Below are 22,228 nucleotides of genomic sequence, written 5' to 3' on the forward strand. Positions count from 1 at the left end.
CCTTGCAATAAAAGCTTTTGTTAAGCGCAAATAACACTAAATAGTTGGAGGTTGTTTTCTACCCTTTCCATATTGTTGGCCAGTATGGGGATTGAACCCATGACCTTGGCGTTATTAGCACCACGCTCTGACCATCTGAGCTAACCGGCCCATGCCTAAAGGTCTCATCCAACTCCACTAAATCCAGACAGTTTTCCACAAAAGACGTTCTAAAATGCAGGCAGCATAAAACTGTCAACTGAGTGTCAGTGCCTATCATCTTCAGTTGTAAAGTTCCCATTGAAGAAGCAAAAGGAAATGTCATTTGTTGGGAGCATTGACGCTTCCAGCAGATACAATACATAGCTTCACCAAGCTTCTTACGAAGAACTTCCAATTTTCAACCACGAAGGGACTCGAACCCTCAATCTTCTGATCCGAAGTCAGACGCCTTGTCCATTAGGCCACGTGGTCACAGAAAGCAAGACTTTCACATTTTACAAGTGCTATTATAAAATTGAAAAACGATTGGGGCACAGTGGAATCTTTGAAAACATACATTATCATTTGTACTTTTTTCAAGCATGTTACCCAGCAAAATGTTACCAGTTTTTGATCATCTTTAGGTGTGATAAACTAGCCTTTCCATATTGTTGGCCAGTATGGGGATTGAACCCATGACCTTGGCGTTATTAGCACCACGCTCTGACCATCTGAGCTAACCGGCCCATGCCTAAAGGTCTCATCCAACTCCACTAAATCCAGACAGTTTTCCAGAAAAGACGTTCTAAAATGCAGGCAGCATAAAACTGTCAACTGAGTGTCAGTGCCTATCATCTTCAGTTGTAAAGTTCCCATTGAAGAAGCAAAAGGAAATGTCATTTGTTGGGAGCATTGACGCTTCCAGCAGATACAATACATAGTTTCACCAAGCTTCTTACGAAGAACTTGCAATTGTCAACCACGAAGGGACTCGAACCCTCAATCTTCTGATCCGAAGTCAGACGCCTTGTCCATTAGGCCACGTGGTCACAGAAAGCAAGACTTTCACATTTTACAAGTGCTATTATAAAATTGAAAAACGATTGGGGCACAGTGGAATCTTTGAAAACATACATTATCATTTGTACTTTTTTCAAGCATGTTACCCAGCAAAATGTTACCAGTTTTTGATCATCTTTAGGTGTGATAAACTAGCCTTTCCATATTGTTGGCCAGTATGGGGATTGAACCCATGACCTTGGCGTTATTAGCACCACGCTCTGACCATCTGAGCTAACCGGCCCATGCCTAAAGGTCTCATCCAACTCCACTAAATCCAGACAGTTTTCCAGAAAAGACGTTCTAAAATGCAGGCAGCATAAAACTGTCAACTGAGTGTCAGTGCCTATCATCTTCAGTTGTAAAGTTCCCATTGAAGAAGCAAAAGGAAATGTCATTTGTTGGGAGCATTGACGCTTCCAGCAGATACAATACATAGTTTCACCAAGCTTCTTACGAAGAACTTGCAATTGTCAACCACGAAGGGACTCGAACCCTCAATCTTCTGATCCGAAGTCAGACGCCTTGTCCATTAGGCCACGTGGTCGCAGAAAGCAAGACTTTCACATTTTACAAGTGCTATTGTAAAATTGAAAAACGATTGGGGCACAGTGGAATCTTTGAAAACATACCTTATCATTTGTATTTTTTTCAAGCATGTTACCTAGCAAAATGTTACCAGTTTTTGATCGTCTTTAGGTGTGATAAACTAGCCTTTCCATATTGTTGGCCAGTATGGGGATTGAACCCATGACCTTGGCGTTATTAGCACCACGCTCTGACCATCTGAGCTAACCGGCCCATGCCTAAAGGTCTCATCCAACTCCACTAAATCCAGACAGTTTTCCAGAAAAGACGTTCTAAAATGCAGGCAGCATAAAACTGTCAACTGAGTGTCAGTGCCTATCATCTTCAGTTGCAAAGTTCCCATTGAGGAAGCAAAAGCCATTGTGTTGGGAGCATTGACGCTTCCAGCAGATACAATACATAGTTTCACCAAGCTTCTTACGAAGAACTTGCAATTGTCAACCACAAAGGGACTCGAACCCTCAATCTTCTGATCCGAAGTCAGACTCCTTGTCCATTAGGCCACGTAGTCGCAGAAAGCAAGACTTTCACATTTTACAAGTGCTATTGTACAATTGAAAAACGATTGGGGCACAATGGAATCTTTGAAAACATACCTTATCATTTGTACTTTTTTCAAGCATGTTACCCAGCAAAATGTTACCAGTTTTTGATCGTCTTTAGGTGTGATAAACTAGCCTTTCCATATTGTTGGCCAGTATGGGGATTGAACCCATGACCTTGGCGTTATTAGCACCACGCTCTGACCATCTGAGCTAACCGGCCCATGCCTAAAGGTCTCATCCAACTCCACTAAATCCAGACAGTTTTCCAGAAAAGACGTTCTAAAATGCAGGCAGCATAAAACTGTCAACTGAGTGTGAGTGCCTATCATCTTCAGTTGCAAAGTTCCCATTGAGGAAGCAAAAGCCATTGTGTTGGGAGCATTGACGCTTCCAGCAGATACAATACATACTTTCACCAAGCTTCTTACGAAGAACTTGCAATTGTCAACCACAAAGGGACTCGAACCCTCAATCTTCTGATCCGAAGTCAGACTCCTTGTCCATTAGGCCACGTAGTCGCAGAAAGAAAGACTTTCACATTTTACAAGTGCTATTGTACAATTGAAAAACGATTGGGGCACAATGGAATCTTTGAAAACATACCTTATCATTTGTATTTTTTTCAAGCATGTTACCTAGCAAAATGTTTCCAGTTTTTGATCGTCTTTAGGTGTGATAAACTACTTGCTGGACTTTTCCTTGCAATAAAAGCTTTTGTTAAGCGCAAATAACACTAAATAGTTGGAGGTTGTTTTCTACCCTTTCCATATTGTTGGCCAGTATGGGGATTGAACCCATGACCTTGGCGTTATTAGCACCACGCTCTGACCATCTGAGCTAACCGGCCCATGCCTAAAGGTCTCATCCAACTCCACTAAATCCAGACAGTTTTCCACAAAAGACGTTCTAAAATGCAGGCAGCATAAAACTGTCAACTGAGTGTCAGTGCCTATCATCTTCAGTTGTAAAGTTCCCATTGAAGAAGCAAAAGGAAATGTCATTTGTTGGGAGCATTGACGCTTCCAGCAGATACAATACATAGCTTCACCAAGCTTCTTACGAAGAACTTCCAATTTTCAACCACGAAGGGACTCGAACCCTCAATCTTCTGATCCGAAGTCAGACGCCTTGTCCATTAGGCCACGTGGTCACAGAAAGCAAGACTTTCACATTTTACAAGTGCTATTATAAAATTGAAAAACGATTGGGGCACAGTGGAATCTTTGAAAACATACATTATCATTTGTACTTTTTTCAAGCATGTTACCCAGCAAAATGTTACCAGTTTTTGATCATCTTTAGGTGTGATAAACTAGCCTTTCCATATTGTTGGCCAGTATGGGGATTGAACCCATGACCTTGGCGTTATTAGCACCACGCTCTGACCATCTGAGCTAACCGGCCCATGCCTAAAGGTCTCATCCAACTCCACTAAATCCAGACAGTTTTCCAGAAAAGACGTTCTAAAATGCAGGCAGCATAAAACTGTCAACTGAGTGTCAGTGCCTATCATCTTCAGTTGTAAAGTTCCCATTGAAGAAGCAAAAGGAAATGTCATTTGTTGGGAGCATTGACGCTTCCAGCAGATACAATACATAGTTTCACCAAGCTTCTTACGAAGAACTTGCAATTGTCAACCACGAAGGGACTCGAACCCTCAATCTTCTGATCCGAAGTCAGACGCCTTGTCCATTAGGCCACGTGGTCACAGAAAGCAAGACTTTCACATTTTACAAGTGCTATTATAAAATTGAAAAACGATTGGGGCACAGTGGAATCTTTGAAAACATACATTATCATTTGTACTTTTTTCAAGCATGTTACCCAGCAAAATGTTACCAGTTTTTGATCATCTTTAGGTGTGATAAACTAGCCTTTCCATATTGTTGGCCAGTATGGGGATTGAACCCATGACCTTGGCGTTATTAGCACCACGCTCTGACCATCTGAGCTAACCGGCCCATGCCTAAAGGTCTCATCCAACTCCACTAAATCCAGACAGTTTTCCAGAAAAGACGTTCTAAAATGCAGGCAGCATAAAACTGTCAACTGAGTGTCAGTGCCTATCATCTTCAGTTGTAAAGTTCCCATTGAAGAAGCAAAAGGAAATGTCATTTGTTGGGAGCATTGACGCTTCCAGCAGATACAATACATAGTTTCACCAAGCTTCTTACGAAGAACTTGCAATTGTCAACCACGAAGGGACTCGAACCCTCAATCTTCTGATCCGAAGTCAGACGCCTTGTCCATTAGGCCACGTGGTCGCAGAAAGCAAGACTTTCACATTTTACAAGTGCTATTGTAAAATTGAAAAACGATTGGGGCACAGTGGAATCTTTGAAAACATACCTTATCATTTGTATTTTTTTCAAGCATGTTACCTAGCAAAATGTTACCAGTTTTTGATCGTCTTTAGGTGTGATAAACTAGCCTTTCCATATTGTTGGCCAGTATGGGGATTGAACCCATGACCTTGGCGTTATTAGCACCACGCTCTGACCATCTGAGCTAACCGGCCCATGCCTAAAGGTCTCATCCAACTCCACTAAATCCAGACAGTTTTCCAGAAAAGACGTTCTAAAATGCAGGCAGCATAAAACTGTCAACTGAGTGTCAGTGCCTATCATCTTCAGTTGCAAAGTTCCCATTGAGGAAGCAAAAGCCATTGTGTTGGGAGCATTGACGCTTCCAGCAGATACAATACATAGTTTCACCAAGCTTCTTACGAAGAACTTGCAATTGTCAACCACAAAGGGACTCGAACCCTCAATCTTCTGATCCGAAGTCAGACTCCTTGTCCATTAGGCCACGTAGTCGCAGAAAGCAAGACTTTCACATTTTACAAGTGCTATTGTACAATTGAAAAACGATTGGGGCACAATGGAATCTTTGAAAACATACCTTATCATTTGTACTTTTTTCAAGCATGTTACCCAGCAAAATGTTACCAGTTTTTGATCGTCTTTAGGTGTGATAAACTAGCCTTTCCATATTGTTGGCCAGTATGGGGATTGAACCCATGACCTTGGCGTTATTAGCACCACGCTCTGACCATCTGAGCTAACCGGCCCATGCCTAAAGGTCTCATCCAACTCCACTAAATCCAGACAGTTTTCCAGAAAAGACGTTCTAAAATGCAGGCAGCATAAAACTGTCAACTGAGTGTGAGTGCCTATCATCTTCAGTTGCAAAGTTCCCATTGAGGAAGCAAAAGCCATTGTGTTGGGAGCATTGACGCTTCCAGCAGATACAATACATACTTTCACCAAGCTTCTTACGAAGAACTTGCAATTGTCAACCACAAAGGGACTCGAACCCTCAATCTTCTGATCCGAAGTCAGACTCCTTGTCCATTAGGCCACGTAGTCGCAGAAAGAAAGACTTTCACATTTTACAAGTGCTATTGTACAATTGAAAAACGATTGGGGCACAATGGAATCTTTGAAAACATACCTTATCATTTGTATTTTTTTCAAGCATGTTACCTAGCAAAATGTTTCCAGTTTTTGATCGTCTTTAGGTGTGATAAACTACTTGCTGGACTTTTCCTTGCAATAAAAGCTTTTGTTAAGCGCAAATAACACTAAATAGTTGGAGGTTGTTTTCTACCCTTTCCATATTGTTGGCCAGTATGGGGATTGAACCCATGACCTTGGCGTTATTAGCACCACGCTCTGACCATCTGAGCTAACCGGCCCATGCCTAAAGGTCTCATCCAACTCCACTAAATCCAGACAGTTTTCCACAAAAGACGTTCTAAAATGCAGGCAGCATAAAACTGTCAACTGAGTGTCAGTGCCTATCATCTTCAGTTGTAAAGTTCCCATTGAAGAAGCAAAAGGAAATGTCATTTGTTGGGAGCATTGACGCTTCCAGCAGATACAATACATAGCTTCACCAAGCTTCTTACGAAGAACTTCCAATTTTCAACCACGAAGGGACTCGAACCCTCAATCTTCTGATCCGAAGTCAGACGCCTTGTCCATTAGGCCACGTGGTCACAGAAAGCAAGACTTTCACATTTTACAAGTGCTATTATAAAATTGAAAAACGATTGGGGCACAGTGGAATCTTTGAAAACATACATTATCATTTGTACTTTTTTCAAGCATGTTACCCAGCAAAATGTTACCAGTTTTTGATCATCTTTAGGTGTGATAAACTAGCCTTTCCATATTGTTGGCCAGTATGGGGATTGAACCCATGACCTTGGCGTTATTAGCACCACGCTCTGACCATCTGAGCTAACCGGCCCATGCCTAAAGGTCTCATCCAACTCCACTAAATCCAGACAGTTTTCCAGAAAAGACGTTCTAAAATGCAGGCAGCATAAAACTGTCAACTGAGTGTCAGTGCCTATCATCTTCAGTTGTAAAGTTCCCATTGAAGAAGCAAAAGGAAATGTCATTTGTTGGGAGCATTGACGCTTCCAGCAGATACAATACATAGTTTCACCAAGCTTCTTACGAAGAACTTGCAATTGTCAACCACGAAGGGACTCGAACCCTCAATCTTCTGATCCGAAGTCAGACGCCTTGTCCATTAGGCCACGTGGTCACAGAAAGCAAGACTTTCACATTTTACAAGTGCTATTATAAAATTGAAAAACGATTGGGGCACAGTGGAATCTTTGAAAACATACATTATCATTTGTACTTTTTTCAAGCATGTTACCCAGCAAAATGTTACCAGTTTTTGATCATCTTTAGGTGTGATAAACTAGCCTTTCCATATTGTTGGCCAGTATGGGGATTGAACCCATGACCTTGGCGTTATTAGCACCACGCTCTGACCATCTGAGCTAACCGGCCCATGCCTAAAGGTCTCATCCAACTCCACTAAATCCAGACAGTTTTCCAGAAAAGACGTTCTAAAATGCAGGCAGCATAAAACTGTCAACTGAGTGTCAGTGCCTATCATCTTCAGTTGTAAAGTTCCCATTGAAGAAGCAAAAGGAAATGTCATTTGTTGGGAGCATTGACGCTTCCAGCAGATACAATACATAGTTTCACCAAGCTTCTTACGAAGAACTTGCAATTGTCAACCACGAAGGGACTCGAACCCTCAATCTTCTGATCCGAAGTCAGACGCCTTGTCCATTAGGCCACGTGGTCGCAGAAAGCAAGACTTTCACATTTTACAAGTGCTATTGTAAAATTGAAAAACGATTGGGGCACAGTGGAATCTTTGAAAACATACCTTATCATTTGTATTTTTTTCAAGCATGTTACCTAGCAAAATGTTACCAGTTTTTGATCGTCTTTAGGTGTGATAAACTAGCCTTTCCATATTGTTGGCCAGTATGGGGATTGAACCCATGACCTTGGCGTTATTAGCACCACGCTCTGACCATCTGAGCTAACCGGCCCATGCCTAAAGGTCTCATCCAACTCCACTAAATCCAGACAGTTTTCCAGAAAAGACGTTCTAAAATGCAGGCAGCATAAAACTGTCAACTGAGTGTCAGTGCCTATCATCTTCAGTTGCAAAGTTCCCATTGAGGAAGCAAAAGCCATTGTGTTGGGAGCATTGACGCTTCCAGCAGATACAATACATAGTTTCACCAAGCTTCTTACGAAGAACTTGCAATTGTCAACCACAAAGGGACTCGAACCCTCAATCTTCTGATCCGAAGTCAGACTCCTTGTCCATTAGGCCACGTAGTCGCAGAAAGCAAGACTTTCACATTTTACAAGTGCTATTGTACAATTGAAAAACGATTGGGGCACAATGGAATCTTTGAAAACATACCTTATCATTTGTACTTTTTTCAAGCATGTTACCCAGCAAAATGTTACCAGTTTTTGATCGTCTTTAGGTGTGATAAACTAGCCTTTCCATATTGTTGGCCAGTATGGGGATTGAACCCATGACCTTGGCGTTATTAGCACCACGCTCTGACCATCTGAGCTAACCGGCCCATGCCTAAAGGTCTCATCCAACTCCACTAAATCCAGACAGTTTTCCAGAAAAGACGTTCTAAAATGCAGGCAGCATAAAACTGTCAACTGAGTGTGAGTGCCTATCATCTTCAGTTGCAAAGTTCCCATTGAGGAAGCAAAAGCCATTGTGTTGGGAGCATTGACGCTTCCAGCAGATACAATACATACTTTCACCAAGCTTCTTACGAAGAACTTGCAATTGTCAACCACAAAGGGACTCGAACCCTCAATCTTCTGATCCGAAGTCAGACTCCTTGTCCATTAGGCCACGTAGTCGCAGAAAGAAAGACTTTCACATTTTACAAGTGCTATTGTACAATTGAAAAACGATTGGGGCACAATGGAATCTTTGAAAACATACCTTATCATTTGTATTTTTTTCAAGCATGTTACCTAGCAAAATGTTTCCAGTTTTTGATCGTCTTTAGGTGTGATAAACTACTTGCTGGACTTTTCCTTGCAATAAAAGCTTTTGTTAAGCGCAAATAACACTAAATAGTTGGAGGTTGTTTTCTACCCTTTCCATATTGTTGGCCAGTATGGGGATTGAACCCATGACCTTGGCGTTATTAGCACCACGCTCTGACCATCTGAGCTAACCGGCCCATGCCTAAAGGTCTCATCCAACTCCACTAAATCCAGACAGTTTTCCACAAAAGACGTTCTAAAATGCAGGCAGCATAAAACTGTCAACTGAGTGTCAGTGCCTATCATCTTCAGTTGTAAAGTTCCCATTGAAGAAGCAAAAGGAAATGTCATTTGTTGGGAGCATTGACGCTTCCAGCAGATACAATACATAGCTTCACCAAGCTTCTTACGAAGAACTTCCAATTTTCAACCACGAAGGGACTCGAACCCTCAATCTTCTGATCCGAAGTCAGACGCCTTGTCCATTAGGCCACGTGGTCACAGAAAGCAAGACTTTCACATTTTACAAGTGCTATTATAAAATTGAAAAACGATTGGGGCACAGTGGAATCTTTGAAAACATACATTATCATTTGTACTTTTTTCAAGCATGTTACCCAGCAAAATGTTACCAGTTTTTGATCATCTTTAGGTGTGATAAACTAGCCTTTCCATATTGTTGGCCAGTATGGGGATTGAACCCATGACCTTGGCGTTATTAGCACCACGCTCTGACCATCTGAGCTAACCGGCCCATGCCTAAAGGTCTCATCCAACTCCACTAAATCCAGACAGTTTTCCAGAAAAGACGTTCTAAAATGCAGGCAGCATAAAACTGTCAACTGAGTGTCAGTGCCTATCATCTTCAGTTGTAAAGTTCCCATTGAAGAAGCAAAAGGAAATGTCATTTGTTGGGAGCATTGACGCTTCCAGCAGATACAATACATAGTTTCACCAAGCTTCTTACGAAGAACTTGCAATTGTCAACCACGAAGGGACTCGAACCCTCAATCTTCTGATCCGAAGTCAGACGCCTTGTCCATTAGGCCACGTGGTCACAGAAAGCAAGACTTTCACATTTTACAAGTGCTATTATAAAATTGAAAAACGATTGGGGCACAGTGGAATCTTTGAAAACATACATTATCATTTGTACTTTTTTCAAGCATGTTACCCAGCAAAATGTTACCAGTTTTTGATCATCTTTAGGTGTGATAAACTAGCCTTTCCATATTGTTGGCCAGTATGGGGATTGAACCCATGACCTTGGCGTTATTAGCACCACGCTCTGACCATCTGAGCTAACCGGCCCATGCCTAAAGGTCTCATCCAACTCCACTAAATCCAGACAGTTTTCCAGAAAAGACGTTCTAAAATGCAGGCAGCATAAAACTGTCAACTGAGTGTCAGTGCCTATCATCTTCAGTTGTAAAGTTCCCATTGAAGAAGCAAAAGGAAATGTCATTTGTTGGGAGCATTGACGCTTCCAGCAGATACAATACATAGTTTCACCAAGCTTCTTACGAAGAACTTGCAATTGTCAACCACGAAGGGACTCGAACCCTCAATCTTCTGATCCGAAGTCAGACGCCTTGTCCATTAGGCCACGTGGTCGCAGAAAGCAAGACTTTCACATTTTACAAGTGCTATTGTAAAATTGAAAAACGATTGGGGCACAGTGGAATCTTTGAAAACATACCTTATCATTTGTATTTTTTTCAAGCATGTTACCTAGCAAAATGTTACCAGTTTTTGATCGTCTTTAGGTGTGATAAACTAGCCTTTCCATATTGTTGGCCAGTATGGGGATTGAACCCATGACCTTGGCGTTATTAGCACCACGCTCTGACCATCTGAGCTAACCGGCCCATGCCTAAAGGTCTCATCCAACTCCACTAAATCCAGACAGTTTTCCAGAAAAGACGTTCTAAAATGCAGGCAGCATAAAACTGTCAACTGAGTGTCAGTGCCTATCATCTTCAGTTGCAAAGTTCCCATTGAGGAAGCAAAAGCCATTGTGTTGGGAGCATTGACGCTTCCAGCAGATACAATACATAGTTTCACCAAGCTTCTTACGAAGAACTTGCAATTGTCAACCACAAAGGGACTCGAACCCTCAATCTTCTGATCCGAAGTCAGACTCCTTGTCCATTAGGCCACGTAGTCGCAGAAAGCAAGACTTTCACATTTTACAAGTGCTATTGTACAATTGAAAAACGATTGGGGCACAATGGAATCTTTGAAAACATACCTTATCATTTGTACTTTTTTCAAGCATGTTACCCAGCAAAATGTTACCAGTTTTTGATCGTCTTTAGGTGTGATAAACTAGCCTTTCCATATTGTTGGCCAGTATGGGGATTGAACCCATGACCTTGGCGTTATTAGCACCACGCTCTGACCATCTGAGCTAACCGGCCCATGCCTAAAGGTCTCATCCAACTCCACTAAATCCAGACAGTTTTCCAGAAAAGACGTTCTAAAATGCAGGCAGCATAAAACTGTCAACTGAGTGTGAGTGCCTATCATCTTCAGTTGCAAAGTTCCCATTGAGGAAGCAAAAGCCATTGTGTTGGGAGCATTGACGCTTCCAGCAGATACAATACATACTTTCACCAAGCTTCTTACGAAGAACTTGCAATTGTCAACCACAAAGGGACTCGAACCCTCAATCTTCTGATCCGAAGTCAGACTCCTTGTCCATTAGGCCACGTAGTCGCAGAAAGAAAGACTTTCACATTTTACAAGTGCTATTGTACAATTGAAAAACGATTGGGGCACAATGGAATCTTTGAAAACATACCTTATCATTTGTATTTTTTTCAAGCATGTTACCTAGCAAAATGTTTCCAGTTTTTGATCGTCTTTAGGTGTGATAAACTACTTGCTGGACTTTTCCTTGCAATAAAAGCTTTTGTTAAGCGCAAATAACACTAAATAGTTGGAGGTTGTTTTCTACCCTTTCCATATTGTTGGCCAGTATGGGGATTGAACCCATGACCTTGGCGTTATTAGCACCACGCTCTGACCATCTGAGCTAACCGGCCCATGCCTAAAGGTCTCATCCAACTCCACTAAATCCAGACAGTTTTCCACAAAAGACGTTCTAAAATGCAGGCAGCATAAAACTGTCAACTGAGTGTCAGTGCCTATCATCTTCAGTTGTAAAGTTCCCATTGAAGAAGCAAAAGGAAATGTCATTTGTTGGGAGCATTGACGCTTCCAGCAGATACAATACATAGCTTCACCAAGCTTCTTACGAAGAACTTCCAATTTTCAACCACGAAGGGACTCGAACCCTCAATCTTCTGATCCGAAGTCAGACGCCTTGTCCATTAGGCCACGTGGTCACAGAAAGCAAGACTTTCACATTTTACAAGTGCTATTATAAAATTGAAAAACGATTGGGGCACAGTGGAATCTTTGAAAACATACATTATCATTTGTACTTTTTTCAAGCATGTTACCCAGCAAAATGTTACCAGTTTTTGATCATCTTTAGGTGTGATAAACTAGCCTTTCCATATTGTTGGCCAGTATGGGGATTGAACCCATGACCTTGGCGTTATTAGCACCACGCTCTGACCATCTGAGCTAACCGGCCCATGCCTAAAGGTCTCATCCAACTCCACTAAATCCAGACAGTTTTCCAGAAAAGACGTTCTAAAATGCAGGCAGCATAAAACTGTCAACTGAGTGTCAGTGCCTATCATCTTCAGTTGTAAAGTTCCCATTGAAGAAGCAAAAGGAAATGTCATTTGTTGGGAGCATTGACGCTTCCAGCAGATACAATACATAGTTTCACCAAGCTTCTTACGAAGAACTTGCAATTGTCAACCACGAAGGGACTCGAACCCTCAATCTTCTGATCCGAAGTCAGACGCCTTGTCCATTAGGCCACGTGGTCACAGAAAGCAAGACTTTCACATTTTACAAGTGCTATTATAAAATTGAAAAACGATTGGGGCACAGTGGAATCTTTGAAAACATACATTATCATTTGTACTTTTTTCAAGCATGTTACCCAGCAAAATGTTACCAGTTTTTGATCATCTTTAGGTGTGATAAACTAGCCTTTCCATATTGTTGGCCAGTATGGGGATTGAACCCATGACCTTGGCGTTATTAGCACCACGCTCTGACCATCTGAGCTAACCGGCCCATGCCTAAAGGTCTCATCCAACTCCACTAAATCCAGACAGTTTTCCAGAAAAGACGTTCTAAAATGCAGGCAGCATAAAACTGTCAACTGAGTGTCAGTGCCTATCATCTTCAGTTGCAAAGTTCCCATTGAGGAAGCAAAAGCCATTGTGTTGGGAGCATTGACGCTTCCAGCAGATACAATACATAGTTTCACCAAGCTTCTTACGAAGAACTTGCAATTGTCAACCACAAAGGGACTCGAACCCTCAATCTTCTGATCCGAAGTCAGACTCCTTGTCCATTAGGCCACGTAGTCGCAGAAAGCAAGACTTTCACATTTTACAAGTGCTATTGTACAATTGAAAAACGATTGGGGCACAATGGAATCTTTGAAAACATACCTTATCATTTGTACTTTTTTCAAGCATGTTACCCAGCAAAATGTTACCAGTTTTTGATCGTCTTTAGGTGTGATAAACTAGCCTTTCCATATTGTTGGCCAGTATGGGGATTGAACCCATGACCTTGGCGTTATTAGCACCACGCTCTGACCATCTGAGCTAACCGGCCCATGCCTAAAGGTCTCATCCAACTCCACTAAATCCAGACAGTTTTCCAGAAAAGACGTTCTAAAATGCAGGCAGCATAAAACTGTCAACTGAGTGTGAGTGCCTATCATCTTCAGTTGCAAAGTTCCCATTGAGGAAGCAAAAGCCATTGTGTTGGGAGCATTGACGCTTCCAGCAGATACAATACATACTTTCACCAAGCTTCTTACGAAGAACTTGCAATTGTCAACCACAAAGGGACTCGAACCCTCAATCTTCTGATCCGAAGTCAGACTCCTTGTCCATTAGGCCACGTAGTCGCAGAAAGAAAGACTTTCACATTTTACAAGTGCTATTGTACAATTGAAAAACGATTGGGGCACAATGGAATCTTTGAAAACATACCTTATCATTTGTATTTTTTTCAAGCATGTTACCTAGCAAAATGTTTCCAGTTTTTGATCGTCTTTAGGTGTGATAAACTACTTGCTGGACTTTTCCTTGCAATAAAAGCTTTTGTTAAGCGCAAATAACACTAAATAGTTGGAGGTTGTTTTCTACCCTTTCCATATTGTTGGCCAGTATGGGGATTGAACCCATGACCTTGGCGTTATTAGCACCACGCTCTGACCATCTGAGCTAACCGGCCCATGCCTAAAGGTCTCATCCAACTCCACTAAATCCAGACAGTTTTCCACAAAAGACGTTCTAAAATGCAGGCAGCATAAAACTGTCAACTGAGTGTCAGTGCCTATCATCTTCAGTTGTAAAGTTCCCATTGAAGAAGCAAAAGGAAATGTCATTTGTTGGGAGCATTGACGCTTCCAGCAGATACAATACATAGTTTCACCAAGCTTCTTACGAAGAACTTGCAATTGTCAACCACGAAGGGACTCGAACCCTCAATCTTCTGATCCGAAGTCAGACGCCTTGTCCATTAGGCCACGTGGTCGCAGAAAGCAAGACTTTCACATTTTACAAGTGCTATTGTAAAATTGAAAAACGATTGGGGCACAGTGGAATCTTTGAAAACATACCTTATCATTTGTATTTTTTTCAAGCATGTTACCTAGCAAAATGTTACCAGTTTTTGATCGTCTTTAGGTGTGATAAACTAGCCTTTCCATATTGTTGGCCAGTATGGGGATTGAACCCATGACCTTGGCGTTATTAGCACCACGCTCTGACCATCTGAGCTAACCGGCCCATGCCTAAAGGTCTCATCCAACTCCACTAAATCCAGACAGTTTTCCAGAAAAGACGTTCTAAAATGCAGGCAGCATAAAACTGTCAACTGAGTGTGAGTGCCTATCATCTTCAGTTGCAAAGTTCCCATTGAGGAAGCAAAAGCCATTGTGTTGGGAGCATTGACGCTTCCAGCAGATACAATACATACTTTCACCAAGCTTCTTACGAAGAACTTGCAATTGTCAACCACAAAGGGACTCGAACCCTCAATCTTCTGATCCGAAGTCAGACTCCTTGTCCATTAGGCCACGTAGTCGCAGAAAGAAAGACTTTCACATTTTACAAGTGCTATTGTACAATTGAAAAACGATTGGGGCACAATGGAATCTTTGAAAACATACCTTATCATTTGTATTTTTTTCAAGCATGTTACCTAGCAAAATGTTTCCAGTTTTTGATCGTCTTTAGGTGTGATAAACTACTTGCTGGACTTTTCCTTGCAATAAAAGCTTTTGTTAAGCGCAAATAACACTAAATAGTTGGAGGTTGTTTTCTACCCTTTCCAAATTGTTGGCCAGTATGGGGATTGAACCCATGACCTTGGCGTTATTAGCACCACGCTCTGACCATCTGAGCTAACCGGCCCATGCCTAAAGGTCTCATCCAACTCCACTAAATCCAGACAGTTTTCCACAAAAGACGTTCTAAAATGCAGGCAGCATAAAACTGTCAACTGTGTCAGTGCCTATCATCTTCAGTTGTAAAGTTCCCATTGAAGAAGCAAAAGGAAATGTCATTTGTTGGGAGCATTGACGCTTCCAGCAGATACAATACATAGCTTCACCAAGCTTCTTACGAAGAACTTCCAATTTTCAACCACGAAGGGACTCGAACCCTCAATCTTCTGATCCGAAGTCAGACGCCTTGTCCATTAGGCCACGTGGTCACAGAAAGCAAGACTTTCACATTTTACAAGTGCTATTATAAAATTGAAAAACGATTGGGGCACAGTGGAATCTTTGAAAACATACATTATCATTTGTACTTTTTTCAAGCATGTTACCCAGCAAAATGTTACCAGTTTTTGATCATCTTTAGGTGTGATAAACTAGCCTTTCCATATTGTTGGCCAGTATGGGGATTGAACCCATGACCTTGGCGTTATTAGCACCACGCTCTGACCATCTGAGCTAACCGGCCCATGCCTAAAGGTCTCATCCAACTCCACTAAATCCAGACAGTTTTCCAGAAAAGACGTTCTAAAATGCAGGCAGCATAAAACTGTCAACTGAGTGTCAGTGCCTATCATCTTCAGTTGTAAAGTTCCCATTGAAGAAGCAAAAGGAAATGTCATTTGTTGGGAGCATTGACGCTTCCAGCAGATACAATACATAGTTTCACCAAGCTTCTTACGAAGAACTTGCAATTGTCAACCACGAAGGGACTCGAACCCTCAATCTTCTGATCCGAAGTCAGACGCCTTGTCCATTAGGCCACGTGGTCGCAGAAAGCAAGACTTTCACATTTTACAAGTGCTATTGTAAAATTGAAAAACGATTGGGGCACAGTGGAATCTTTGAAAACATACCTTATCATTTGTATTTTTTTCAAGCATGTTACCTAGCAAAATGTTACCAGTTTTTGATCGTCTTTAGGTGTGATAAACTAGCCTTTCCATATTGTTGGCCAGTATGGGGATTGAACCCATGACCTTGGCGTTATTAGCACCACGCTCTGACCATCTGAGCTAACCGGCCCATGCCTAAAGGTCTCATCCAACTCCACTAAATCCAGACAGTTTTCCAGAAAAGACGTTCTAAAATGCAGGCAGCATAAAACTGTCAACTGAGTGTCAGTGCCTATCATCTTCAGTTGCAAAGTTCCCATTGAGGAAGCAAAAGCCATTGTGTTGGGAGCATTGACGCTTCCAGCAGATACAATACATAGTTTCACCAAGCTTCTTACGAAGAACTTGCAATTGTCAACCACAAAGGGACTCGAACCCTCAATCTTCTGATCCGAAGTCAGACTCCTTGTCCATTAGGCCACGTAGTCGCAGAAAGCAAGACTTTCACATTTTACAAGTGCTATTGTACAATTGAAAAACGATTGGGGCACAATGGAATCTTTGAAAACATACCTTATCATTTGTACTTTTTTCAAGCATGTTACCCAGCAAAATGTTACCAGTTTTTGATCGTCTTTAGGTGTGATAAACTAGCCTTTCCATATTGTTGGCCAGTATGGGGATTGAACCCATGACCTTGGCGTTATTAGCACCACGCTCTGACCATCTGAGCTAACCGGCCCATGCCTAAAGGTCTCATCCAACTCCACTAAATCCAGACAGTTTTCCAGAAAAGACGTTCTAAAATGCAGGCAGCATAAAACTGTCAACTGAGTGTGAGTGCCTATCATCTTCAGTTGCAAAGTTCCCATTGAGGAAGCAAAAGCCATTGTGTTGGGAGCATTGACGCTTCCAGCAGATACAATACATACTTTCACCAAGCTTCTTACGAAGAACTTGCAATTGTCAACCACAAAGGGACTCGAACCCTCAATCTTCTGATCCGAAGTCAGACTCCTTGTCCATTAGGCCACGTAGTCGCAGAAAGAAAGACTTTCACATTTTACAAGTGCTATTGTACAATTGAAAAACGATTGGGGCACAATGGAATCTTTGAAAACATACCTTATCATTTGTATTTTTTTCAAGCATGTTACCTAGCAAAATGTTTCCAGTTTTTGATCGTCTTTAGGTGTGATAAACTACTTGCTGGACTTTTCCTTGCAATAAAAGCTTTTGTTAAGCGCAAATAACACTAAATAGTTGGAGGTTGTTTTCTACCCTTTCCATATTGTTGGCCAGTATGGGGATTGAACCCATGACCTTGGCGTTATTAGCACCACGCTCTGACCATCTGAGCTAACCGGCCCATGCCTAAAGGTCTCATCCAACTCCACTAAATCCAGACAGTTTTCCACAAAAGACGTTCTAAAATGCAGGCAGCATAAAACTGTCAACTGAGTGTCAGTGCCTATCATCTTCAGTTGTAAAGTTCCCATTGAAGAAGCAAAAGGAAATGTCATTTGTTGGGAGCATTGACGCTTCCAGCAGATACAATACATAGCTTCACCAAGCTTCTTACGAAGAACTTCCAATTTTCAACCACGAAGGGACTCGAACCCTCAATCTTCTGATCCGAAGTCAGACGCCTTGTCCATTAGGCCACGTGGTCACAGAAAGCAAGACTTTCACATTTTACAAGTGCTATTATAAAATTGAAAAACGATTGGGGCACAGTGGAATCTTTGAAAACATACATTATCATTTGTACTTTTTTCAAGCATGTTACCCAGCAAAATGTTACCAGTTTTTGATCATCTTTAGGTGTGATAAACTAGCCTTTCCATATTGTTGGCCAGTATGGGGATTGAACCCATGACCTTGGCGTTATTAGCACCACGCTCTGACCATCTGAGCTAACCGGCCCATGCCTAAAGGTCTCATCCAACTCCACTAAATCCAGACAGTTTTCCAGAAAAGACGTTCTAAAATGCAGGCAGCATAAAACTGTCAACTGAGTGTCAGTGCCTATCATCTTCAGTTGTAAAGTTCCCATTGAAGAAGCAAAAGGAAATGTCATTTGTTGGGAGCATTGACGCTTCCAGCAGATACAATACATAGTTTCACCAAGCTTCTTACGAAGAACTTGCAATTGTCAACCACGAAGGGACTCGAACCCTCAATCTTCTGATCCGAAGTCAGACGCCTTGTCCATTAGGCCACGTGGTCACAGAAAGCAAGACTTTCACATTTTACAAGTGCTATTATAAAATTGAAAAACGATTGGGGCACAGTGGAATCTTTGAAAACATACATTATCATTTGTACTTTTTTCAAGCATGTTACCCAGCAAAATGTTACCAGTTTTTGATCATCTTTAGGTGTGATAAACTAGCCTTTCCATATTGTTGGCCAGTATGGGGATTGAACCCATGACCTTGGCGTTATTAGCACCACGCTCTGACCATCTGAGCTAACCGGCCCATGCCTAAAGGTCTCATCCAACTCCACTAAATCCAGACAGTTTTCCAGAAAAGACGTTCTAAAATGCAGGCAGCATAAAACTGTCAACTGAGTGTCAGTGCCTATCATCTTCAGTTGTAAAGTTCCCATTGAAGAAGCAAAAGGAAATGTCATTTGTTGGGAGCATTGACGCTTCCAGCAGATACAATACATAGTTTCACCAAGCTTCTTACGAAGAACTTGCAATTGTCAACCACGAAGGGACTCGAACCCTCAATCTTCTGATCCGAAGTCAGACGCCTTGTCCATTAGGCCACGTGGTCGCAGAAAGCAAGACTTTCACATTTTACAAGTGCTATTGTAAAATTGAAAAACGATTGGGGCACAGTGGAATCTTTGAAAACATACCTTATCATTTGTATTTTTTTCAAGCATGTTACCTAGCAAAATGTTACCAGTTTTTGATCGTCTTTAGGTGTGATAAACTAGCCTTTCCATATTGTTGGCCAGTATGGGGATTGAACCCATGACCTTGGCGTTATTAGCACCACGCTCTGACCATCTGAGCTAACCGGCCCATGCCTAAAGGTCTCATCCAACTCCACTAAATCCAGACAGTTTTCCAGAAAAGACGTTCTAAAATGCAGGCAGCATAAAACTGTCAACTGAGTGTCAGTGCCTATCATCTTCAGTTGCAAAGTTCCCATTGAGGAAGCAAAAGCCATTGTGTTGGGAGCATTGACGCTTCCAGCAGATACAATACATAGTTTCACCAAGCTTCTTACGAAGAACTTGCAATTGTCAACCACAAAGGGACTCGAACCCTCAATCTTCTGATCCGAAGTCAGACTCCTTGTCCATTAGGCCACGTAGTCGCAGAAAGCAAGACTTTCACATTTTACAAGTGCTATTGTACAATTGAAAAACGATTGGGGCACAATGGAATCTTTGAAAACATACCTTATCATTTGTACTTTTTTCAAGCATGTTACCCAGCAAAATGTTACCAGTTTTTGATCGTCTTTAGGTGTGATAAACTAGCCTTTCCATATTGTTGGCCAGTATGGGGATTGAACCCATGACCTTGGCGTTATTAGCACCACGCTCTGACCATCTGAGCTAACCGGCCCATGCCTAAAGGTCTCATCCAACTCCACTAAATCCAGACAGTTTTCCAGAAAAGACGTTCTAAAATGCAGGCAGCATAAAACTGTCAACTGAGTGTGAGTGCCTATCATCTTCAGTTGCAAAGTTCCCATTGAGGAAGCAAAAGCCATTGTGTTGGGAGCATTGACGCTTCCAGCAGATACAATACATACTTTCACCAAGCTTCTTACGAAGAACTTGCAATTGTCAACCACAAAGGGACTCGAACCCTCAATCTTCTGATCCGAAGTCAGACTCCTTGTCCATTAGGCCACGTAGTCGCAGAAAGAAAGACTTTCACATTTTACAAGTGCTATTGTACAATTGAAAAACGATTGGGGCACAATGGAATCTTTGAAAACATACCTTATCATTTGTATTTTTTTCAAGCATGTTACCTAGCAAAATGTTTCCAGTTTTTGATCGTCTTTAGGTGTGATAAACTACTTGCTGGACTTTTCCTTGCAATAAAAGCTTTTGTTAAGCGCAAATAACACTAAATAGTTGGAGGTTGTTTTCTACCCTTTCCATATTGTTGGCCAGTATGGGGATTGAACCCATGACCTTGGCGTTATTAGCACCACGCTCTGACCATCTGAGCTAACCGGCCCATGCCTAAAGGTCTCATCCAACTCCACTAAATCCAGACAGTTTTCCACAAAAGACGTTCTAAAATGCAGGCAGCATAAAACTGTCAACTGAGTGTCAGTGCCTATCATCTTCAGTTGTAAAGTTCCCATTGAAGAAGCAAAAGGAAATGTCATTTGTTGGGAGCATTGACGCTTCCAGCAGATACAATACATAGCTTCACCAAGCTTCTTACGAAGAACTTCCAATTTTCAACCACGAAGGGACTCGAACCCTCAATCTTCTGATCCGAAGTCAGACGCCTTGTCCATTAGGCCACGTGGTCACAGAAAGCAAGACTTTCACATTTTACAAGTGCTATTATAAAATTGAAAAACGATTGGGGCACAGTGGAATCTTTGAAAACATACATTATCATTTGTACTTTTTTCAAGCATGTTACCCAGCAAAATGTTACCAGTTTTTGATCATCTTTAGGTGTGATAAACTAGCCTTTCCATATTGTTGGCCAGTATGGGGATTGAACCCATGACCTTGGCGTTATTAGCACCACGCTCTGACCATCTGAGCTAACCGGCCCATGCCTAAAGGTCTCATCCAACTCCACTAAATCCAGACAGTTTTCCAGAAAAGACGTTCTAAAATGCAGGCAGCATAAAACTGTCAACTGAGTGTCAGTGCCTATCATCTTCAGTTGTAAAGTTCCCATTGAAGAAGCAAAAGGAAATGTCATTTGTTGGGAGCATTGACGCTTCCAGCAGATACAATACATAGTTTCACCAAGCTTCTTACGAAGAACTTGCAATTGTCAACCACGAAGGGACTCGAACCCTCAATCTTCTGATCCGAAGTCAGACGCCTTGTCCATTAGGCCACGTGGTCGCAGAAAGCAAGACTTTCACATTTTACAAGTGCTATTGTAAAATTGAAAAACGATTGGGGCACAGTGGAATCTTTGAAAACATACCTTATCATTTGTATTTTTTTCAAGCATGTTACCTAGCAAAATGTTACCAGTTTTTGATCGTCTTTAGGTGTGATAAACTAGCCTTTCCATATTGTTGGCCAGTATGGGGATTGAACCCATGACCTTGGCGTTATTAGCACCACGCTCTGACCATCTGAGCTAACCGGCCCACGCCTAAAGGTCTCATCCAACTCCACTAAATCCAGACAGTTTTCCAGAAAAGACGTTCTAAAATGCAGGCAGCATAAAACTGTCAACTGAGTGTGAGTGCCTATCATCTTCAGTTGCAAAGTTCCCATTGAGGAAGCAAAAGCCATTGTGTTGGGAGCATTGACGCTTCCAGCAGATACAATACATACTTTCACCAAGCTTCTTACGAAGAACTTGCAATTGTCAACCACAAAGGGACTCGAACCCTCAATCTTCTGATCCGAAGTCAGACTCCTTGTCCATTAGGCCACGTAGTCGCAGAAAGAAAGACTTTCACATTTTACAAGTGCTATTGTACAATTGAAAAACGATTGGGGCACAATGGAATCTTTGAAAACATACCTTATCATTTGTACTTTTTTCAAGCATGTTACCCAGCAAAATGTTACCAGTTTTTGATCGTCTTTAGGTGTGATAAACTAGCCTTTCCATATTGTTGGCCAGTATGGGGATTGAACCCATGACCTTGGCGTTATTAGCACCACGCTCTGACCATCTGAGCTAACCGGCCCATGCCTAAAGGTCTCATCCAACTCCACTAAATCCAGACAGTTTTCCAGAAAAGACGTTCTAAAATGCAGGCAGCATAAAACTGTCAACTGAGTGTGAGTGCCTATCATCTTCAGTTGCAAAGTTCCCATTGAGGAAGCAAAAGCCATTGTGTTGGGAGCATTGACGCTTCCAGCAGATACAATACATACTTTCACCAAGCTTCTTACGAAGAACTTGCAATTGTCAACCACAAAGGGACTCGAACCCTCAATCTTCTGATCCGAAGTCAGACTCCTTGTCCATTAGGCCACGTAGTCGCAGAAAGAAAGACTTTCACATTTTACAAGTGCTATTGTACAATTGAAAAACGATTGGGGCACAATGGAATCTTTGAAAACATACCTTATCATTTG

At 41.8% G+C, this 22,228-nt stretch overlaps 61 non-coding genes across 61 annotated transcripts; all 61 read right to left on the reverse strand.

Moving 5' to 3' along the window:
* Positions 1–76: 76 nt before the first annotated feature.
* Positions 77–150, reverse strand: trnai-aau (transfer RNA isoleucine (anticodon AAU)). The gene has a single exon. It is a non-coding gene; the product is annotated as a tRNA-Ile (tRNA).
* A 230-nt stretch (positions 151–380) lies between these two features.
* trnar-ucg (transfer RNA arginine (anticodon UCG)) lies at positions 381–453 on the reverse strand. The gene has a single exon. It is a non-coding gene; the product is annotated as a tRNA-Arg (tRNA).
* A 180-nt stretch (positions 454–633) lies between these two features.
* On the reverse strand, positions 634–707 carry trnai-aau (transfer RNA isoleucine (anticodon AAU)). The gene has a single exon. It is a non-coding gene; the product is annotated as a tRNA-Ile (tRNA).
* Positions 708–937: 230 nt separating this feature from the next.
* On the reverse strand, positions 938–1,010 carry trnar-ucg (transfer RNA arginine (anticodon UCG)). The gene has a single exon. It is a non-coding gene; the product is annotated as a tRNA-Arg (tRNA).
* A 180-nt stretch (positions 1,011–1,190) lies between these two features.
* trnai-aau (transfer RNA isoleucine (anticodon AAU)) lies at positions 1,191–1,264 on the reverse strand. The gene has a single exon. It is a non-coding gene; the product is annotated as a tRNA-Ile (tRNA).
* Positions 1,265–1,494: 230 nt separating this feature from the next.
* Positions 1,495–1,567, reverse strand: trnar-ucg (transfer RNA arginine (anticodon UCG)). Its single transcript has one exon. It is a non-coding gene; the product is annotated as a tRNA-Arg (tRNA).
* A 180-nt stretch (positions 1,568–1,747) lies between these two features.
* On the reverse strand, positions 1,748–1,821 carry trnai-aau (transfer RNA isoleucine (anticodon AAU)). The gene has a single exon. It is a non-coding gene; the product is annotated as a tRNA-Ile (tRNA).
* Positions 1,822–2,299: 478 nt separating this feature from the next.
* On the reverse strand, positions 2,300–2,373 carry trnai-aau (transfer RNA isoleucine (anticodon AAU)). Its single transcript has one exon. It is a non-coding gene; the product is annotated as a tRNA-Ile (tRNA).
* A 553-nt stretch (positions 2,374–2,926) lies between these two features.
* trnai-aau (transfer RNA isoleucine (anticodon AAU)) lies at positions 2,927–3,000 on the reverse strand. The gene has a single exon. It is a non-coding gene; the product is annotated as a tRNA-Ile (tRNA).
* A 230-nt stretch (positions 3,001–3,230) lies between these two features.
* Positions 3,231–3,303, reverse strand: trnar-ucg (transfer RNA arginine (anticodon UCG)). The gene has a single exon. It is a non-coding gene; the product is annotated as a tRNA-Arg (tRNA).
* A 180-nt stretch (positions 3,304–3,483) lies between these two features.
* On the reverse strand, positions 3,484–3,557 carry trnai-aau (transfer RNA isoleucine (anticodon AAU)). Its single transcript has one exon. It is a non-coding gene; the product is annotated as a tRNA-Ile (tRNA).
* Positions 3,558–3,787: 230 nt separating this feature from the next.
* On the reverse strand, positions 3,788–3,860 carry trnar-ucg (transfer RNA arginine (anticodon UCG)). The gene has a single exon. It is a non-coding gene; the product is annotated as a tRNA-Arg (tRNA).
* Positions 3,861–4,040: 180 nt separating this feature from the next.
* Positions 4,041–4,114, reverse strand: trnai-aau (transfer RNA isoleucine (anticodon AAU)). Its single transcript has one exon. It is a non-coding gene; the product is annotated as a tRNA-Ile (tRNA).
* Positions 4,115–4,344: 230 nt separating this feature from the next.
* On the reverse strand, positions 4,345–4,417 carry trnar-ucg (transfer RNA arginine (anticodon UCG)). The gene has a single exon. It is a non-coding gene; the product is annotated as a tRNA-Arg (tRNA).
* A 180-nt stretch (positions 4,418–4,597) lies between these two features.
* On the reverse strand, positions 4,598–4,671 carry trnai-aau (transfer RNA isoleucine (anticodon AAU)). Its single transcript has one exon. It is a non-coding gene; the product is annotated as a tRNA-Ile (tRNA).
* Positions 4,672–5,149: 478 nt separating this feature from the next.
* Positions 5,150–5,223, reverse strand: trnai-aau (transfer RNA isoleucine (anticodon AAU)). The gene has a single exon. It is a non-coding gene; the product is annotated as a tRNA-Ile (tRNA).
* Positions 5,224–5,776: 553 nt separating this feature from the next.
* Positions 5,777–5,850, reverse strand: trnai-aau (transfer RNA isoleucine (anticodon AAU)). The gene has a single exon. It is a non-coding gene; the product is annotated as a tRNA-Ile (tRNA).
* Positions 5,851–6,080: 230 nt separating this feature from the next.
* On the reverse strand, positions 6,081–6,153 carry trnar-ucg (transfer RNA arginine (anticodon UCG)). Its single transcript has one exon. It is a non-coding gene; the product is annotated as a tRNA-Arg (tRNA).
* A 180-nt stretch (positions 6,154–6,333) lies between these two features.
* Positions 6,334–6,407, reverse strand: trnai-aau (transfer RNA isoleucine (anticodon AAU)). Its single transcript has one exon. It is a non-coding gene; the product is annotated as a tRNA-Ile (tRNA).
* Positions 6,408–6,637: 230 nt separating this feature from the next.
* trnar-ucg (transfer RNA arginine (anticodon UCG)) lies at positions 6,638–6,710 on the reverse strand. The gene has a single exon. It is a non-coding gene; the product is annotated as a tRNA-Arg (tRNA).
* A 180-nt stretch (positions 6,711–6,890) lies between these two features.
* Positions 6,891–6,964, reverse strand: trnai-aau (transfer RNA isoleucine (anticodon AAU)). The gene has a single exon. It is a non-coding gene; the product is annotated as a tRNA-Ile (tRNA).
* A 230-nt stretch (positions 6,965–7,194) lies between these two features.
* Positions 7,195–7,267, reverse strand: trnar-ucg (transfer RNA arginine (anticodon UCG)). Its single transcript has one exon. It is a non-coding gene; the product is annotated as a tRNA-Arg (tRNA).
* Positions 7,268–7,447: 180 nt separating this feature from the next.
* On the reverse strand, positions 7,448–7,521 carry trnai-aau (transfer RNA isoleucine (anticodon AAU)). Its single transcript has one exon. It is a non-coding gene; the product is annotated as a tRNA-Ile (tRNA).
* A 478-nt stretch (positions 7,522–7,999) lies between these two features.
* Positions 8,000–8,073, reverse strand: trnai-aau (transfer RNA isoleucine (anticodon AAU)). Its single transcript has one exon. It is a non-coding gene; the product is annotated as a tRNA-Ile (tRNA).
* Positions 8,074–8,626: 553 nt separating this feature from the next.
* Positions 8,627–8,700, reverse strand: trnai-aau (transfer RNA isoleucine (anticodon AAU)). The gene has a single exon. It is a non-coding gene; the product is annotated as a tRNA-Ile (tRNA).
* Positions 8,701–8,930: 230 nt separating this feature from the next.
* trnar-ucg (transfer RNA arginine (anticodon UCG)) lies at positions 8,931–9,003 on the reverse strand. Its single transcript has one exon. It is a non-coding gene; the product is annotated as a tRNA-Arg (tRNA).
* A 180-nt stretch (positions 9,004–9,183) lies between these two features.
* trnai-aau (transfer RNA isoleucine (anticodon AAU)) lies at positions 9,184–9,257 on the reverse strand. The gene has a single exon. It is a non-coding gene; the product is annotated as a tRNA-Ile (tRNA).
* Positions 9,258–9,487: 230 nt separating this feature from the next.
* trnar-ucg (transfer RNA arginine (anticodon UCG)) lies at positions 9,488–9,560 on the reverse strand. The gene has a single exon. It is a non-coding gene; the product is annotated as a tRNA-Arg (tRNA).
* A 180-nt stretch (positions 9,561–9,740) lies between these two features.
* trnai-aau (transfer RNA isoleucine (anticodon AAU)) lies at positions 9,741–9,814 on the reverse strand. The gene has a single exon. It is a non-coding gene; the product is annotated as a tRNA-Ile (tRNA).
* A 230-nt stretch (positions 9,815–10,044) lies between these two features.
* Positions 10,045–10,117, reverse strand: trnar-ucg (transfer RNA arginine (anticodon UCG)). The gene has a single exon. It is a non-coding gene; the product is annotated as a tRNA-Arg (tRNA).
* A 180-nt stretch (positions 10,118–10,297) lies between these two features.
* trnai-aau (transfer RNA isoleucine (anticodon AAU)) lies at positions 10,298–10,371 on the reverse strand. The gene has a single exon. It is a non-coding gene; the product is annotated as a tRNA-Ile (tRNA).
* Positions 10,372–10,849: 478 nt separating this feature from the next.
* Positions 10,850–10,923, reverse strand: trnai-aau (transfer RNA isoleucine (anticodon AAU)). Its single transcript has one exon. It is a non-coding gene; the product is annotated as a tRNA-Ile (tRNA).
* Positions 10,924–11,476: 553 nt separating this feature from the next.
* trnai-aau (transfer RNA isoleucine (anticodon AAU)) lies at positions 11,477–11,550 on the reverse strand. Its single transcript has one exon. It is a non-coding gene; the product is annotated as a tRNA-Ile (tRNA).
* A 230-nt stretch (positions 11,551–11,780) lies between these two features.
* Positions 11,781–11,853, reverse strand: trnar-ucg (transfer RNA arginine (anticodon UCG)). Its single transcript has one exon. It is a non-coding gene; the product is annotated as a tRNA-Arg (tRNA).
* A 180-nt stretch (positions 11,854–12,033) lies between these two features.
* trnai-aau (transfer RNA isoleucine (anticodon AAU)) lies at positions 12,034–12,107 on the reverse strand. The gene has a single exon. It is a non-coding gene; the product is annotated as a tRNA-Ile (tRNA).
* Positions 12,108–12,337: 230 nt separating this feature from the next.
* On the reverse strand, positions 12,338–12,410 carry trnar-ucg (transfer RNA arginine (anticodon UCG)). Its single transcript has one exon. It is a non-coding gene; the product is annotated as a tRNA-Arg (tRNA).
* A 180-nt stretch (positions 12,411–12,590) lies between these two features.
* trnai-aau (transfer RNA isoleucine (anticodon AAU)) lies at positions 12,591–12,664 on the reverse strand. Its single transcript has one exon. It is a non-coding gene; the product is annotated as a tRNA-Ile (tRNA).
* A 478-nt stretch (positions 12,665–13,142) lies between these two features.
* trnai-aau (transfer RNA isoleucine (anticodon AAU)) lies at positions 13,143–13,216 on the reverse strand. Its single transcript has one exon. It is a non-coding gene; the product is annotated as a tRNA-Ile (tRNA).
* Positions 13,217–13,769: 553 nt separating this feature from the next.
* Positions 13,770–13,843, reverse strand: trnai-aau (transfer RNA isoleucine (anticodon AAU)). The gene has a single exon. It is a non-coding gene; the product is annotated as a tRNA-Ile (tRNA).
* A 230-nt stretch (positions 13,844–14,073) lies between these two features.
* trnar-ucg (transfer RNA arginine (anticodon UCG)) lies at positions 14,074–14,146 on the reverse strand. The gene has a single exon. It is a non-coding gene; the product is annotated as a tRNA-Arg (tRNA).
* Positions 14,147–14,326: 180 nt separating this feature from the next.
* trnai-aau (transfer RNA isoleucine (anticodon AAU)) lies at positions 14,327–14,400 on the reverse strand. The gene has a single exon. It is a non-coding gene; the product is annotated as a tRNA-Ile (tRNA).
* A 553-nt stretch (positions 14,401–14,953) lies between these two features.
* Positions 14,954–15,027, reverse strand: trnai-aau (transfer RNA isoleucine (anticodon AAU)). Its single transcript has one exon. It is a non-coding gene; the product is annotated as a tRNA-Ile (tRNA).
* Positions 15,028–15,255: 228 nt separating this feature from the next.
* Positions 15,256–15,328, reverse strand: trnar-ucg (transfer RNA arginine (anticodon UCG)). The gene has a single exon. It is a non-coding gene; the product is annotated as a tRNA-Arg (tRNA).
* Positions 15,329–15,508: 180 nt separating this feature from the next.
* On the reverse strand, positions 15,509–15,582 carry trnai-aau (transfer RNA isoleucine (anticodon AAU)). The gene has a single exon. It is a non-coding gene; the product is annotated as a tRNA-Ile (tRNA).
* A 230-nt stretch (positions 15,583–15,812) lies between these two features.
* trnar-ucg (transfer RNA arginine (anticodon UCG)) lies at positions 15,813–15,885 on the reverse strand. The gene has a single exon. It is a non-coding gene; the product is annotated as a tRNA-Arg (tRNA).
* Positions 15,886–16,065: 180 nt separating this feature from the next.
* Positions 16,066–16,139, reverse strand: trnai-aau (transfer RNA isoleucine (anticodon AAU)). Its single transcript has one exon. It is a non-coding gene; the product is annotated as a tRNA-Ile (tRNA).
* Positions 16,140–16,617: 478 nt separating this feature from the next.
* On the reverse strand, positions 16,618–16,691 carry trnai-aau (transfer RNA isoleucine (anticodon AAU)). Its single transcript has one exon. It is a non-coding gene; the product is annotated as a tRNA-Ile (tRNA).
* Positions 16,692–17,244: 553 nt separating this feature from the next.
* trnai-aau (transfer RNA isoleucine (anticodon AAU)) lies at positions 17,245–17,318 on the reverse strand. Its single transcript has one exon. It is a non-coding gene; the product is annotated as a tRNA-Ile (tRNA).
* A 230-nt stretch (positions 17,319–17,548) lies between these two features.
* Positions 17,549–17,621, reverse strand: trnar-ucg (transfer RNA arginine (anticodon UCG)). Its single transcript has one exon. It is a non-coding gene; the product is annotated as a tRNA-Arg (tRNA).
* Positions 17,622–17,801: 180 nt separating this feature from the next.
* On the reverse strand, positions 17,802–17,875 carry trnai-aau (transfer RNA isoleucine (anticodon AAU)). The gene has a single exon. It is a non-coding gene; the product is annotated as a tRNA-Ile (tRNA).
* Positions 17,876–18,105: 230 nt separating this feature from the next.
* On the reverse strand, positions 18,106–18,178 carry trnar-ucg (transfer RNA arginine (anticodon UCG)). Its single transcript has one exon. It is a non-coding gene; the product is annotated as a tRNA-Arg (tRNA).
* Positions 18,179–18,358: 180 nt separating this feature from the next.
* trnai-aau (transfer RNA isoleucine (anticodon AAU)) lies at positions 18,359–18,432 on the reverse strand. Its single transcript has one exon. It is a non-coding gene; the product is annotated as a tRNA-Ile (tRNA).
* Positions 18,433–18,662: 230 nt separating this feature from the next.
* On the reverse strand, positions 18,663–18,735 carry trnar-ucg (transfer RNA arginine (anticodon UCG)). The gene has a single exon. It is a non-coding gene; the product is annotated as a tRNA-Arg (tRNA).
* A 180-nt stretch (positions 18,736–18,915) lies between these two features.
* trnai-aau (transfer RNA isoleucine (anticodon AAU)) lies at positions 18,916–18,989 on the reverse strand. Its single transcript has one exon. It is a non-coding gene; the product is annotated as a tRNA-Ile (tRNA).
* A 478-nt stretch (positions 18,990–19,467) lies between these two features.
* Positions 19,468–19,541, reverse strand: trnai-aau (transfer RNA isoleucine (anticodon AAU)). The gene has a single exon. It is a non-coding gene; the product is annotated as a tRNA-Ile (tRNA).
* Positions 19,542–20,094: 553 nt separating this feature from the next.
* On the reverse strand, positions 20,095–20,168 carry trnai-aau (transfer RNA isoleucine (anticodon AAU)). Its single transcript has one exon. It is a non-coding gene; the product is annotated as a tRNA-Ile (tRNA).
* Positions 20,169–20,398: 230 nt separating this feature from the next.
* trnar-ucg (transfer RNA arginine (anticodon UCG)) lies at positions 20,399–20,471 on the reverse strand. The gene has a single exon. It is a non-coding gene; the product is annotated as a tRNA-Arg (tRNA).
* Positions 20,472–20,651: 180 nt separating this feature from the next.
* Positions 20,652–20,725, reverse strand: trnai-aau (transfer RNA isoleucine (anticodon AAU)). The gene has a single exon. It is a non-coding gene; the product is annotated as a tRNA-Ile (tRNA).
* A 230-nt stretch (positions 20,726–20,955) lies between these two features.
* On the reverse strand, positions 20,956–21,028 carry trnar-ucg (transfer RNA arginine (anticodon UCG)). The gene has a single exon. It is a non-coding gene; the product is annotated as a tRNA-Arg (tRNA).
* A 180-nt stretch (positions 21,029–21,208) lies between these two features.
* trnai-aau (transfer RNA isoleucine (anticodon AAU)) lies at positions 21,209–21,282 on the reverse strand. The gene has a single exon. It is a non-coding gene; the product is annotated as a tRNA-Ile (tRNA).
* A 478-nt stretch (positions 21,283–21,760) lies between these two features.
* trnai-aau (transfer RNA isoleucine (anticodon AAU)) lies at positions 21,761–21,834 on the reverse strand. Its single transcript has one exon. It is a non-coding gene; the product is annotated as a tRNA-Ile (tRNA).
* Between the last annotated feature and the right edge of the window lie 394 nt (positions 21,835–22,228).

Source organism: Pungitius pungitius, chromosome 21 (assembly GCF_949316345.1).
Source record: "Pungitius pungitius chromosome 21, fPunPun2.1, whole genome shotgun sequence".
NCBI classification, from domain to species: Eukaryota; Metazoa; Chordata; class Actinopteri; order Perciformes; family Gasterosteidae; genus Pungitius; species Pungitius pungitius.